A 15,642-nucleotide genomic window follows, 5' to 3' on the forward strand; every position below is an offset into this window, starting at 1 on the left:
GCACAGTTCCTAAGCCGTCCCCTGGCACGTACTCTAACCCTAGCTCTGACGTCCCCTAACCTGGCCCCACAACAGTCCCCGTTCCTAAGCCGTCCCCTGACAGACACGTACACTAACCCTACACCTCTGTCGTCCACTAACCTGGATCCTCACAGTTCCCGTTCCTAAGACTAACACTTCACCAATCCCTGCCCCATTCCTAAGCCATCTCCTGACACGTACTCTAAACCTACACCTCTGTCGTCCCCTAACCTGGACCCTCAACAGTCCCCGTTCCTAAGCCTAACACTGCCCCAATCCTAAGACGTCCCCTGACACGTACTCTAACCCTACACCTCTCTCGTCACCTCACCTGAAACCTCCACACTCCCCGTTCCTAAGACGTCCCCTGACACGTACTCTAAACCTACACCTATGTCGTACCCTAACCTGGACCTTCAACAGTCCTCGTTCCTAAGCCTAACACCTCCCCAATTCTAACACGTCCCCTGACACGTAGTCTATCCCTACACCTCTGTCGTCCCCTAACCTGGACCCTCAACAGTCCCCATTCCTAAGCCGTCCCCTAACTCGTACTCTAACCCTAAAAATCGGTCGTCCCCTAACCTGGAACCTCAACAGTCCCCATTCCTAAGCCGTCCCCTGACACGTACTCTAACTCTACACCTCTGTCGTCCCCTAACCTGGACCCTCAACAGTCCCAGTTCCTAAGCCTAACCCGGCTCAAATCCTAAGCCGTCCCCTTACACGTACTCTAAACCTACACGTCTGTCGTCCCCTAACCTGGACCCTCAAAATTCCCCATTCCGGAGCCTAACCGTGCCCCAATCCTAAGACGTCCCCTAACACGTACTCTAACTGTACACCTCTGTCATCCCCTAACGTGGACCCTCCACAGTCCCCGTTGCTAAGCCGTCCCCTGACACGTAATCTAACCCTACACCTCTGTCGTCCCCTAACATGGACCCTCAACAGTTCCTGTTCCTAAGCCGTCGCCTGACATGTACTCTAACCCTACACCTCTGTCGTCCCCTAATCTGGACCCTCAACAGTCCCCGTTCCTAAGCCGTCCCCTGATAGACACGTACGCTAACCATACACCTCTGTCATCCCCTAACCTGGAACCTCAACAGTTCCCGTTCCTAAGCCTAACTGTGCCCCAATCCTAAGCAGTCCCATGACACGTACACTAACACTAAACATCTGTCGTCCCCTAACTTGGACCCTCAACAGTCCCCGTACCTAAGCCGTCACCTGACACTTACCGTAACGCTACACCTCTGTGGTACCCTAATCTGGACCCTCAACAGTCCCCGTTCCTAACACTAATCCTGCCTCAATCCATGCCCCGTTCCTAAGCCGTCCCCTGACACGTACTCTAACCCTCCACCTCTGTCGTCCCCTAACTGGGACCCTCAACTGTCCCGTTCCTAAGCCTAACACTGCCCCAATCCCTCCCCGAATCCTAAACCATTCCCTGACACGTACTCTAACCCTACACCTCTGTCGTCCCCTAACCTGGACCCTATATAGTCCCTGTTCCTAAGCCATCCCCTGACTCCTACTCTAATCCTACACCTCTGTCGCCCCTAAACTGGACCCTCAAGAGTCCCCGTTCCTAAGCCGTCCCCTGACAGACACGTACTGTAACCCTACATCTCTGTCGTTCCCTAACCGGGATCCTCAACAGTCCCGTTCCTAAGCCTAACACTGCCCCAATCCCTGCCCCAATCCTAAACCATCCCCTACACGTACGATAACCCTATACCTACTTCGTCGCCTAACGTGGACCCTCAACAGTTCCCATTCCTATGTCTAACACTGCCCCAATCCTAAACAGTCCCCTGACACGTACTCTAACCCTAGACCTCGGTGGTCCCCTAACCTGGACCCACAACAGTCCCCGTTCCTAAGCCTAACCCTACCCCAATCCTTAGCGGTCCCCTGACACGTACTTTAACCCTACACCGCTGTCGTCCCCTAACCTGGACCCTCAACACTCTCCGTTCCTAAGCCGTCCCCTGACGCGCACTCTAGCCCTACACCTCTGTCGTCCCCTAACCTGGACCCTCGACAGTCCCCATTCCTAAGCCTAACACTTCCGAATCCTAAGCCGTCCTCTGACACATACTCTAACCCTACACCTCTGTCCTCCCCTAACCTGGACCCTCAACAGTCCCCGTTCCTAAGCCTAACACTGTCCCAATCCTAAGACGTCCCCTGACACGTACTCTATCCCTACAACTCTGTCGTCCCCTATCCTGGACCCTCAACAGTCCCCGTTCTTAAGCCTAACCCTGCTCCAATACTAAGACGTCCCCTGACACGTACTCTACACCTACATCTCTGTCGTACGGAAACCTGAACCCTCAACATTCCCCGTTCCTAAGCCTAAACCTCTCACAATCCCTGCCCCAATCCTAGGCCATCAGCAGACACGTACTCTAACCGTACACCTCTGTCTTCCCCTAACCTGGACCCTCAACAGTCCACGTTCCTAATCCGTCACCTGACGGACACGTACACTAACCCTACACCTCTGTCATCTACTAACCTGGATCCTCAACAGTTCCCGTTCCTAAGACTAACACTGCACCAATCCCTGCCCCATTCCTAAGCCATCTCCTGACACGTACTCTAAACCTACACCTCTGTCGTCCCCTAACCTGGACCCTCAACAGTCCCCGTTCCTAAGCCTAACACTGCCCCAATCCTAAGACGTCCCCTGACACGTACTCTAACCCTACACCTCTCTCGTCCCCTCACCTGGACCCTCCACACTCCCCGTTCCTAAGACGTCCCCTGAGACGTACTCTAAACCTACACCTACGTTGTACCCTAACCTGCACCCTCAAGAGTCCCCGTTCGTGAGCCTAACCCTGCTTCAATTCTAAGCCATCCGCTGACACGTAGTCTAACCCTACACCTCTGTCGTCCCGTAACCTGGACCCTCAACAGTCCCCGTTCCTAAGCCTAACACCTCCCCAATCCCTGCCCCAATCCTAAGCCGTCCCCTGACACATACTCTAACCCTACACCTCTGTCTTCCCCTCACCTGGATCCTCAAAAGTCCCCATTCCTAAGACTAACTCTGCCTCAATCCCTGCCCCAATCCTAAGCAGTCCCCTGACATATACTCTAACCTTGAACCTCTGTCGTCACTTAACCTGGACCCTCAACAGTCCCCGTTCCTAAGCCTCACCCTACCCCAATCCTAAGCCGTCCTCTGACACGTACTCTAACCCTACACCTCTGTCATCCCCTAACCAGGACCCTACACAGTCCCTGTTCCTAAGCCGTCCCCTGACTCGTACTCCAACTCTACATCTCTGTCGTCCCCTAACCTGGACCTCAACAGTCCCTGTACCTAAGCCCAACCCTACCCCAATCCTAAGCCTTCCCCGTCACGTACTCTAACCCTACACTTGTGAGGTCCGATAACATGGACCCTCAATAGTCCCCGTTCCTAAGCCGTCCCCTGACACGTAATCTAACTGTACACCTCTGTCGTCCCCTAACCTGGACACTAATGAGTCTCCGTTTTAAGCCTAACCCTGCCCCAATCCTAAGCCGTCCCATGACATGTAATCTAACCCGACACTTCTGTCGTCCCCTATCCTGGACCCTGAACAGTCCCCGTAACTAGGCCGTCCGCTGACACGTTCTCTAACCCTACACATCTGTCGTCCCCTAACCTGGACCCTCAACAGTCCCCGTTCCTAAGTCGTCCCCTGACACGTACTCTTACCCTACACGACTGTCGTCGCCTAACCTGGACCCTCATCAGTCCCCGTTGCTAAGCCTAACACTGCTCCAATCCTAAGCTGTCCCCTGACAAGTACTCTAACCGTCCACCTCAGTCGTCTCCTAACCTGGACTCTCAACACTCCCCGTTCCTAAGCCTAAAGCTGTCCGAATCTCTGCCCCAATGCGAAGCCGTCCACTGACACGTACCCTAACCTGGACCCTCAACAATCCCCGTTCCTAAGCCGTCCCCTGACACTTACTCTAACCCTCCACCTCTGTCGTCTCCTAACCTGGACTCTCCACCTTCCCTGTTCCTAAGCGTAACCCTGTCCCAATCCTAACCGTCCCATGATACGTACTCTAATCCTACACCTCTGTCGTCCCCTAACCTGGAACCTCAACAATCCCTGTTCCTAAGCCGTCCCATGACACGTACTCTAACCCTAAACCTCTGTCGTCCCCTAACGTGGACCCTCCACAGTCCCCGTTGCTAAGCCGTCCCCTGACACGTAATCTAACCCTACACCTCTGTCGTCCCCTAACATGGACCCTCAACAGTCCCGATTCCTAAGCCGTCGCCTGACATGTACTCTAACGCTACACCTCTGTCGTCCCCTAACCTGGACCCTCAACAGTCCCCGTTCCTAATCCGTCCCCTGACACGTACTCTAACTCTCCACCTGTGTCGTCCCCTAACCTGGACCCTCAACAGTCCCCGTTCCTAAGCCGTCCCCTGACAGACACGTACTGTAACCCTACACCTCTGTCGTCCCCTAACCTGGATCCTCAACAGTCCCCGTTCCTAAAACTAATCCTGCCTCAATCCCTGCCCCGTTCCTAAGCCGTCCCCTGACACGTACTCTAACCCTACACCTCTGTCATCCCCTAACCTGGACCCTCAACAGTCCCCGTTCGTATTCCGTCCCCTGACAGGTACTCTAACTCTCCACCTCTGTCGTCCCCTAACCTGGACCCTCAACAGTCCCTGTTCCTAATCCGTCCCGTGACAGACACGTACTGTAACCCTACACCTCTGTCGTCCCCTAACAGGGACCCTCAACAGTCCCGTTCCTAAGCCTAACACGGCCCCAATCCCTGCCCCACTCCTAAACCATCCCCTATACGTACGATAACCCTATACCTACTTCGTCACCTAACGTGGACCCTCAACAGTTCCCATTCCTAAGTCTAACCCTGCCCCAATCCTAAGCAGTCCCCTGACACGTACTCTAACCCTAGACCTCGGTGGTCCCCTAACCTGGACCCACAACAGTTCCCGTTCCTAAGCCTAACCCTACCCCAATCCTAAGCGGTCCCCTGACACGTACTTTAACCCTACACCGCTGTCGTCCCCTAACCTGGACCCTCAACACTCCCCGTTCCTAAGCCGTCCCCTGACGCGCACTCTAGCCCTACACCTCTGTCGTCCCCTAACCTGGACCCTCAACAGTCCCCATTCCTAAGCCTAACACTTCCGAATCCTAAGCCGTCCTCTGACACATACTCTAACCCTACACCTCTGTCCTCCCCTAACCTGGACCCTCAACAGTCCCCGGTCCTAAGCCTAACACTGCCCCAATCCTAAGACGTCCCCTGACACGTACTCTATCCCTACAACTCTGTTGTCCCCTAACCTGGACCCTCAACAGTCCCCGTTCTTAAGCCTAACCCTGCTCCAATACTAAGACGTCCCCTGACACGTACGCTACACCTACACCTCTGTCGTACGGTAACCTGAACCCTCAACATTCCCTGTTCCTAAGCCTAACCCTGCCACAATCCCTGCCCCAATCCTAGGCCATCAGCAGACACTTCCTCTAACCCTACACCTCTGTCTTCCCCTAACCTGGACCCTCAACAGTCCCCGTTCCTAATCCGTCCCCTGACGGACACGTACACTAACCCTACACCTCTGTCATCTACTAAACTGGATCCTCAACAGTTCCCGTTCCTAAGACTAACACTGCACCAATCCCTTCCCCATTCCTAAGCCATCTCCTGACACGTACTCTAAACCTACACCTCTGTCGTCCCCTAACCTGGACCCTCAACAGTCCCCGTTCCTAAGCCTAATCCTACCCCAATCCTAAGCCGTCCCCTGACACGTACTGTAACTCTACATTTCTGTCGTCCACTAAACAGGACTTTCAAAAGTCCTCGTTCCTAAGCCTAACACTGCCCCAATTCTAAGACGTCCCCTGACACGTAGTCTATCCCTACAACTCTGTCGTCCCCTAACCTGGACCCTCAAGGGTCCCCGTTCCTATGCCGTTCCCTGACACGTACTCTAACCGTACACCTCTGTCGTCCCCTAACGTGGACCCTCTACAGTCCCCGTTGCTAAGCCATCCCCTGACACCTACTCTAACCCTACACCTCTGTCTTCCCCTAACCTGGACCCTCAACACTCCCTGTTCCTAAGCCGTCCCCAGACACATACTCTAACCCTACACTTCTGTCTTCTCCTAACCTGGATCCTCAACAGTCCCCGTTCCTAAGACTAACCCTGCCACAATCCCTGCACAGTTCCTAAGCCGTCCCCTGGCACGTACTCTAACCCTAGCTCTGACGTCCCCTAACCTGGCCCCACAACAGTCCCCGTTCCTAAGCCGTCCCCTGACAGACACGTACACTAACCCTACACCTCTGTCATCCACTAACCTGGATCCTCACAGTTCCCGTTCCTAAGACTAACACTGCACCAATCCCTGCCCCATTCCTAAGCCATCTCCTGACACGTACTCTAAACCTACACCTCTGTCGTCCCCTAACCTGGACCCTCAACAGTCCCCGTTCCTAAGCCTAACACTGCCCCAATCCTAAGACGTCCCCTGACACGTACTCTAACCCTACACCTCTCTCGTCACCTCACCTGAAACCTCCACACTCCCCGTTCCTAAGACGTCCCCTGACACGTACTCTAAACCTACACCTATGTCGTACCCTAACCTGGACCTTCAACAGTCCTCGTTCCTAAGCCTAACACCTCCCCAATTCTAACACGTCCCCTGACACGTAGTCTATCCCTACACCTCTGTCGTCCCCTAACCTGGACCCTCAACAGTCCCCATTCCTAAGCCGTCCCCTAACTCGTACTCTAACCCTAAAAATCGGTCGTCCCCTAACCTGGAACCTCAACAGTCCCCATTCCTAAGCCGTCCCCTGACACGTACTCTAACTCTACACCTCTGTCGTCCCCTAACCTGGACCCTCAACAGTCCCAGTTCCTAAGCCTAACCCGGCTCAAATCCTAAGCCGTCCCCTTACACGTACTCTAAACCTACACGTCTGTCGTCCCCTAACCTGGACCCTCAAAATTCCCCATTCCGGAGCCTAACCGTGCCCCAATCCTAAGACGTCCCCTAACACGTACTCTAACTGTACACCTCTGTCATCCCCTAACGTGGACCCTCCACAGTCCCCGTTGCTAAGCCGTCCCCTGACACGTAATCTAACCCTACACCTCTGTCGTCCCCTAACATGGACCCTCAACAGTTCCTGTTCCTAAGCCGTCGCCTGACATGTACTCTAACCCTACACCTCTGTCGTCCCCTAATCTGGACCCTCAACAGTCCCCGTTCCTAAGCCGTCCCCTGATAGACACGTACGCTAACCATACACCTCTGTCATCCCCTAACCTGGAACCTCAACAGTTCCCGTTCCTAAGCCTAACTGTGCCCCAATCCTAAGCAGTCCCATGACACGTACACTAACACTAAACATCTGTCGTCCCCTAACTTGGACCCTCAACAGTCCCCGTACCTAAGCCGTCACCTGACACTTACCGTAACGCTACACCTCTGTGGTACCCTAATCTGGACCCTCAACAGTCCCCGTTCCTAACACTAATCCTGCCTCAATCCATGCCCCGTTCCTAAGCCGTCCCCTGACACGTACTCTAACCCTCCACCTCTGTCGTCCCCTAACTGGGACCCTCAACTGTCCCGTTCCTAAGCCTAACACTGCCCCAATCCCTCCCCGAATCCTAAACCATTCCCTGACACGTACTCTAACCCTACACCTCTGTCGTCCCCTAACCTGGACCCTATATAGTCCCTGTTCCTAAGCCATCCCCTGACTCCTACTCTAATCCTACACCTCTGTCGCCCCTAAACTGGACCCTCAAGAGTCCCCGTTCCTAAGCCGTCCCCTGACAGACACGTACTGTAACCCTACACCTCTGTCGTTCCCTAACCGGGATCCTCAACAGTCCCGTTCCTAAGCCTAACACTGCCCCAATCCCTGCCCCAATCCTAAACCATCCCCTACACGTACGATAACCCTATACCTACTTCGTCGCCTAACGTGGACCCTCAACAGTTCCCATTCCTATGTCTAACACTGCCCCAATCCTAAGCAGTCCCCTGACACGTACTCTAACCCTAGACCTCGGTGGTCCCCTAACCTGGACCCACAACAGTCCCCGTTCCTAAGCCTAACCCTACCCCAATCCTTAGCGGTCCCCTGACACGTACTTTAACCCTACACCGCTGTCGTCCCCTAACCTGGACCCTCAACACTCTCCGTTCCTAAGCCGTCCCCTGACGCGCACTCTAGCCCTACACCTCTGTCGTCCCCTAACCTGGACCCTCGACAGTCCCCATTCCTAAGCCTAACACTTCCGAATCCTAAGCCGTCCTCTGACACATACTCTAACCCTACACCTCTGTCCTCCCCTAACCTGGACCCTCAACAGTCCCCGTTCCTAAGCCTAACACTGTCCCAATCCTAAGACGTCCCCTGACACGTACTCTATCCCTACAACTCTGTCGTCCCCTATCCTGGACCCTCAACAGTCCCCGTTCTTAAGCCTAACCCTGCTCCAATACTAAGACGTCCCCTGACACGTACTCTACACCTACATCTCTGTCGTACGGAAACCTGAACCCTCAACATTCCCCGTTCCTAAGCCTAAACCTCTCACAATCCCTGCCCCAATCCTAGGCCATCAGCAGACACGTACTCTAACCGTACACCTCTGTCTTCCCCTAACCTGGACCCTCAACAGTCCACGTTCCTAATCCGTCACCTGACGGACACGTACACTAACCCTACACCTCTGTCATCTACTAACCTGGATCCTCAACAGTTCCCGTTCCTAAGACTAACACTGCACCAATCCCTGCCCCATTCCTAAGCCATCTCCTGACACGTACTCTAAACCTACACCTCTGTCGTCCCCTAACCTGGACCCTCAACAGTCCCCGTTCCTAAGCCTAACACTGCCCCAATCCTAAGACGTCCCCTGACACGTACTCTAACCCTACACCTCTCTCGTCCCCTCACCTGGACCCTCCACACTCCCCGTTCCTAAGACGTCCCCTGAGACGTACTCTAAACCTACACCTACGTCGTACCCTAACCTGCACCCTCAAGAGTCCCCGTTCGTGAGCCTAACCCTGCTTCAATTCTAAGCCATCCGCTGACACGTAGTCTAACCCTACACCTCTGTCGTCCCGTAACCTGGACCCTCAACAGTCCCCGTTCCTAAGCCTAACACCTCCCCAATCCCTGCCCCAATCCTAAGCCGTCCCCTGACACATACTCTAACCCTACACCTCTGTCTTCCCCTCACCTGGATCCTCAAAAGTCCCCATTCCTAAGACTAACTCTGCCTCAATCCCTGCCCCAATCCTAAGCAGTCCCCTGACATATACTCTAACCTTGAACCTCTGTCGTCACTTAACCTGGACCCTCAACAGTCCCCGTTCCTAAGCCTCACCCTACCCCAATCCTAAGCCGTCCTCTGACACGTACTCTAACCCTACACCTCTGTCATCCCCTAACCAGGACCCTACACAGTCCCTGTTCCTAAGCCGTCCCCTGACTCGTACTCCAACTCTACATCTCTGTCGTCCCCTAACCTGGACCTCAACAGTCCCTGTACCTAAGCCCAACCCTACGCCAATCCTAAGCCTTCCCCGTCACGTACTCTAACCCTACACTTGTGAGGTCCGATAACATGGACCCTCAATAGTCTCCGTTCCTAAGCCGTCCCCTGACACGTAATCTAACTGTACACCTCTGTCGTCCCCTAACCTGGACACTAATGAGTCTCCGTTTTAAGCCTAACCCTGCCCCAATCCTAAGCCGTCCCATGACATGTAATCTAACCCGACACTTCTGTCGTCCCCTATCCTGGACCCTGAACAGTCCCCGTAACTAGGCCGTCCGCTGACACGTTCTCTAACCCTACACATCTGTCGTCCCCTAACCTGGACCCTCAACAGTCCCCGTTCCTAAGTCGTCCCCTGACACGTACTCTTACCCTACACGACTGTCGTCGCCTAACCTGGACCCTCATCAGTCCCCGTTGCTAAGCCTAACACTGCTCCAATCCTAAGCTGTCCCCTGACAAGTACTCTAACCGTCCACCTCAGTCGTCTCCTAACCTGGACTCTCAACACTCCCCGTTCCTAAGCCTAAAGCTGTCCGAATCTCTGCCCCAATGCGAAGCCGTCCACTGACACGTACCCTAACCTGGACCCTCAACAATCCCCGTTCCTAAGCCGTCCCCTGACACTTACTCTAACCCTCCACCTCTGTCGTCTCCTAACCTGGACTCTCCACCTTCCCTGTTCCTAAGCGTAACCCTGTCCCAATCCTAACCGTCCCATGATACGTACTCTAATCCTACACCTCTGTCGTCCCCTAACCTGGAACCTCAACAATCCCTGTTCCTAAGCCGTCCCATGACACGTACTCTAACCCTAAACCTCTGTCGTCCCCTAACGTGGACCCTCCACAGTCCCCGTTGCTAAGCCATCCCCTGACACGTAATCTAACCCTACACCTCTGTCGTCCCCTAACATGGACCCTCAACAGTCCCGATTCCTAAGCCGTCGCCTGACATGTACTCTAACGCTACACCTCTGTCGTCCCCTAACCTGGACCCTCAACAGTCCCCGTTCCTAATCCGTCCCCTGACACGTACTCTAACTCTCCACCTGTGTCGTCCCCTAACCTGGACCCTCAACAGTCCCCGTTCCTAAGCCGTCCCCTGACAGACACGTACTGTAACCCTACACCTCTGTCGTCCCCTAACCTGGATCCTCAACAGTCCCCGTTCCTAAAACTAATCCTGCCTCAATCCCTGCCCCGTTCCTAAGCCGTCCCCTGACACGTACTCTAACCCTACACCTCTGTCATCCCCTAACCTGGACCCTCAACAGTCCCCGTTCCTATTCCGTCCCCTGACACGTACTCTAACTCTCCACCTCTGTCGTCCCCTAACCTGGACCCTCAACAGTCCCTGTTCCTAATCCGTCCCGTGACAGACACGTACTGTAACCCTACACCTCTGTCGTCCCCTAACAGGGACCCTCAACAGTCCCGTTCCTAAGCCTAACACGGCCCCAATCCCTGCCCCACTCCTAAACCATCCCCTATACGTACGATAACCCTATACCTACTTCGTCACCTAACGTGGACCCTCAACAGTTCCCATTCCTAAGTCTAACCCTGCCCCAATCCTAAGCAGTCCCCTGACACGTACTCTAACCCTAGACCTCGGTGGTCCCCTAACCTGGACCCACAACAGTTCCCGTTCCTAAGCCTAACCCTACCCCAATCCTAAGCGGTCCCCTGACACGTACTTTAACCCTACACCGCTGTCGTCCCCTAACCTGGACCCTCAACACTCCCCGTTCCTAAGCCGTCCCCTGACGCGCACTCTAGCCCTACACCTCTGTCGTCCCCTAACCTGGACCCTCAACAGTCCCCATTCCTAAGCCTAACACTTCCGAATCCTAAGCCGTCCTCTGACACATACTCTAACCCTACACCTCTGTCCTCCCCTAACCTGGACCCTCAACAGTCCCCGGTCCTAAGCCTAACACTGCCCCAATCCTAAGACGTCCCCTGACACGTACTCTATCCCTACAACTCTGTTGTCCCCTAACCTGGACCCTCAACAGTCCCCGTTCTTAAGCCTAACCCTGCTCCAATACTAAGACGTCCCCTGACACGTACGCTACACCTACACCTCTGTCGTACGGTAACCTGAACCCTCAACATTCCCTGTTCCTAAGCCTAACCCTGCCACAATCCCTGCCCCAATCCTAGGCCATCAGCAGACACTTCCTCTAACCCTACACCTCTGTCTTCCCCTAACCTGGACCCTCAACAGTCCCCGTTCCTAATCCGTCCCCTGACGGACACGTACACTAACCCTACACCTCTGTCATCTACTAAACTGGATCCTCAACAGTTCCCGTTCCTAAGACTAACACTGCACCAATCCCTTCCCCATTCCTAAGCCATCTCCTGACACGTACTCTAAACCTGCACCTCTGTCGTCCCCTAACCTGGACCCTCAACAGTCCCCGTTCCGAAGCCTAACCCTACCCCAAATCTAAGTCGTCCCCTGACACGTACTGTAACTCTACACTTCTGTCGTCCCCTAACCTGGACCTTCAACAGTCCTCGTTCCTAAGCCTAACACTGCCCCAATTCTAACACGTCCCCTGACACGAAGTCTATCCCTACACCTCTGTCGTCCCCTAACCTGGACCCTCAACAGTCCCCATTCGTAAGCCGTCCCCTGACTCGTACTCTAACCCTAAAAATCGGTCGTCCCCTAACCTGGAACCTCAACAGTCCCCATTCCTAAGCCGTCCCCTGACACGTACTCTAACCCTACACCTCTGTCGTCCCCTAACCTGGACCCTCAACAGTCCCAGTTCCTAAGCCTAACCCGGCTCAAATCCTAAGCCGTCCCGTTACACGTACTCTAAACCTACACGTCTGTCGTCCCCTAACCTGGACCCTCAAAATTCCCCATTCCGGAGCCTAACCGTGCCCCAATCCTAAGACGTCCCCTGACACGTACTCTAACTGTACACCTCTGTCATCCCCTAACGTGGACCCTCCACAGTCCCCGTTGCTAAGCCGTCCCCTGACACGTAATCTAACCCTACACCTCTGTCGTCCCCTAACATGGACCCTCAACAGTTCCTGTTCCTAAGCCGTCGCCTGACATGTACTCTAACCCTACACCTCTGTCGTCCCCTAATCTGGACCCTCAACAGTCCCCATTCCTAAGCCGTCCCCTGATAGACACGTACGCTAACCATACACCTCTGTCATCCCCTAACCTGGAACCTCAACAGTTCCCGTTCCTAAGCCTAACTGTGCCCCAATCCTAAGCAGTCCCATGACACGTACACTAACACTAAACATCTGTCGTCCCCTAACTTGGACACTCAACAGTCCCCGTTCCTAAGCCGTCCCCAGACACATACTCTAACCCTACACTTCTGTCTTCTCCTAACCTGGATCCTCAACAGTCCCCGTTCCTAAGACTAACCCTGCCACAATCCCTGCACAGTTCCTAAGCCGTCCCCTGGCACGTACTCTAACCCTAGCTCTGACGTCCCCTAACCTGGCCCCACAACAGTCCCCGTTCCTAAGCCGTCCCCTGACAGACACGTACACTAACCCTACACCTCTGTCATCCACTAACCTGGATCCTCACAGTTCCCGTTCCTAAGACTAACACTGCACCAATCACTGCCCCATTCCTAAGCCATCTCCTGACACGTACTCTAAACCTACACCTCTGTCGTCCCCTAACCTGGACCCTCAACAGTCCCCGTTCCTAAGCCTAACACTGCCCCAATCCTAAGACGTCCCCTGACACGTACTCTAACCCTACACCTCTCTCGTCACCTCACCTGAAACCTCCACACTCCCCGTTCCTAAGACGTCCCCTGACACGTACTCTAAACCTACACCTATGTCGTACCCTAACCTGGACCTTCAACAGTCCTCGTTCCTAAGCCTAACACCTCCCCAATTCTAACACGTCCCCTGACACGTAGTCTATCCCTACACCTCTGTCGTCCCCTAACCTGGACCCTCAACAGTCCCCATTCCTAAGCCGTCCCCTAACTCGTACTCTAACCCTAAAAATCGGTCGTCCCCTAACCTGGAACCTCAACAGTCCCCATTCCTAAGCCGTCCCCTGACACGTACTCTAACTCTACACCTCTGTCGTCCCCTAACCTGGACCCTCAACAGTCCCAGTTCCTAAGCCTAACCCGGCTCAAATCCTAAGCCGTCCCCTTACACGTACTCTAAACCTACACGTCTGTCGTCCCCTAACCTGGACCCTCAAAATTCCCCATTCCGGAGCCTAACCGTGCCCCAATCCTAAGACGTCCCCTAACACGTACTCTAACTGTACACCTCTGTCATCCCCTAACGTGGACCCTCCACAGTCCCCGTTGCTAAGCCGTCCCCTGACACGTAATCTAACCCTACACCTCTGTCATCCCCTAACCTGGACCCTCAACAGTCCCCGTTCCTATTCCGTCCCCTGACACGTACTCTAACTCTCCACCTCTGTCGTCCCCTATCCTGGACCCTCAACAGTCCCCGTTCCTAATCCGTCCCGTGACAGACACGTACTGTAACCCTACACCTCTGTCGTCCCCTAACCGGGACCCTCAACAGTCCCGTTCCTAAGCCTAACACTGCCCCAATCCCTGCCCCAATCCTAAACCATCCCCTACAGGTACGATAACCCTATACCTACTTCGTCACCCAACGTGGACCCTCAACAGTTCCCATTCCTAAGTCTAACCCTGCCCCAATCCTAGGCAGTCCCCTGACACGTACTCTAACCCTAGACCTCGGTGGTCCCCTAACCTGGACCCACAACAGTCCCCGTTCCTAAGCCTAACCCTACCCCAATCCTAAGCGGTCCCCTGACACGTACTTTAAACCTACACCGCTGTCGTCCCCTAACCTGGACCCTCAACACTCCCCGTTCCTAAGCCGTCCCCTGACGCGCACTCTAACCCTACACCTCTGTCGTCCCCTAACCTGGACCCTCAACAGTCCCCATCCGAAGCGTAACACTTCCGAATCCTAAGCCGTCCTCTGACACATACTCTAACCCTACACCTCTGTCCTCCCCTAACCTGGACCCTCAACAGTCCCCGTTCCTAAGCCTAACACTGCCCCAATCCTAAGACGTCCCCTGACACGTACTCTATCCCTACAACTCTGTCGTCCCCTAACCTGGACCCACAACAGTCCCCGTTCTTAAGCCTAACCCTGCTCCAATACTAAGACGTCCCCTGACACGTACACTACACCTACACCGCTGTCGTACGGTAACCTTAACCCTCAACATTCCCTGTTCCTAAGCCTAACCCTGCCACAATCCCTGCCCCAATCCTAGGCCATCAGCAGACACTTACTCTAACCCTACACCTCTGTCTTCCCCTAACCTGGACCCTCAACAATCCCCGTTCTTAATCCGTCCCCTGACGGACACGTACACTAACCCTACACCTCTGTCATCCACTAACCTGGATCCTCACAGTTCCCGTTCCTAAGACTAACACTGCACCAATCCCTGCCCCGTTCCTAAGCCGTTCCTGACACGTACTATAAACCTGCACCTCTGTCGTCCCCTAACCTGGACCCTCAACAGTTCCCGTTCCTAAGCCTAACTCTGCCCCAATCCTAAGCAGTCCCATGACACGTACACTAACACTAAACATCTGTCGTCCCCTAACTTGGACCCTCAACAGTCCCTGTTCCTAAGCCGTCACCTGACACGTACTGTAATGCTACACCTCTGTGGTACCCTAATCTGGACCCTCAACAGTCCCCGTTCCTAACACTAATCCTGCCTCAATCCCTGCCCCGTTCCTAAGCCGTCCCCTGACACGTACTCTAACCCTACATTTCTGTCGTCCCCTAACCTGGACCCTCAACAGTCCCCGTTCCTAAAACTAATCCTGCCTCAATCCCTGCCCCATTCCTAAGCTGTCCCCTGACACGTACTCTAACACTACACCTCTGTCCTCCCCTAACCTGGACCCTGAACAGTTCCCGTTCCTAAGCCTAACACTGTCCCAATCCTAAGACGTCCCCTGACAC

This window comes from Stenella coeruleoalba (assembly GCF_951394435.1).
Source record: "Stenella coeruleoalba genome assembly, chromosome: 3".
In the NCBI taxonomy this organism is placed as follows: domain Eukaryota; kingdom Metazoa; phylum Chordata; class Mammalia; order Artiodactyla; family Delphinidae; genus Stenella; species Stenella coeruleoalba.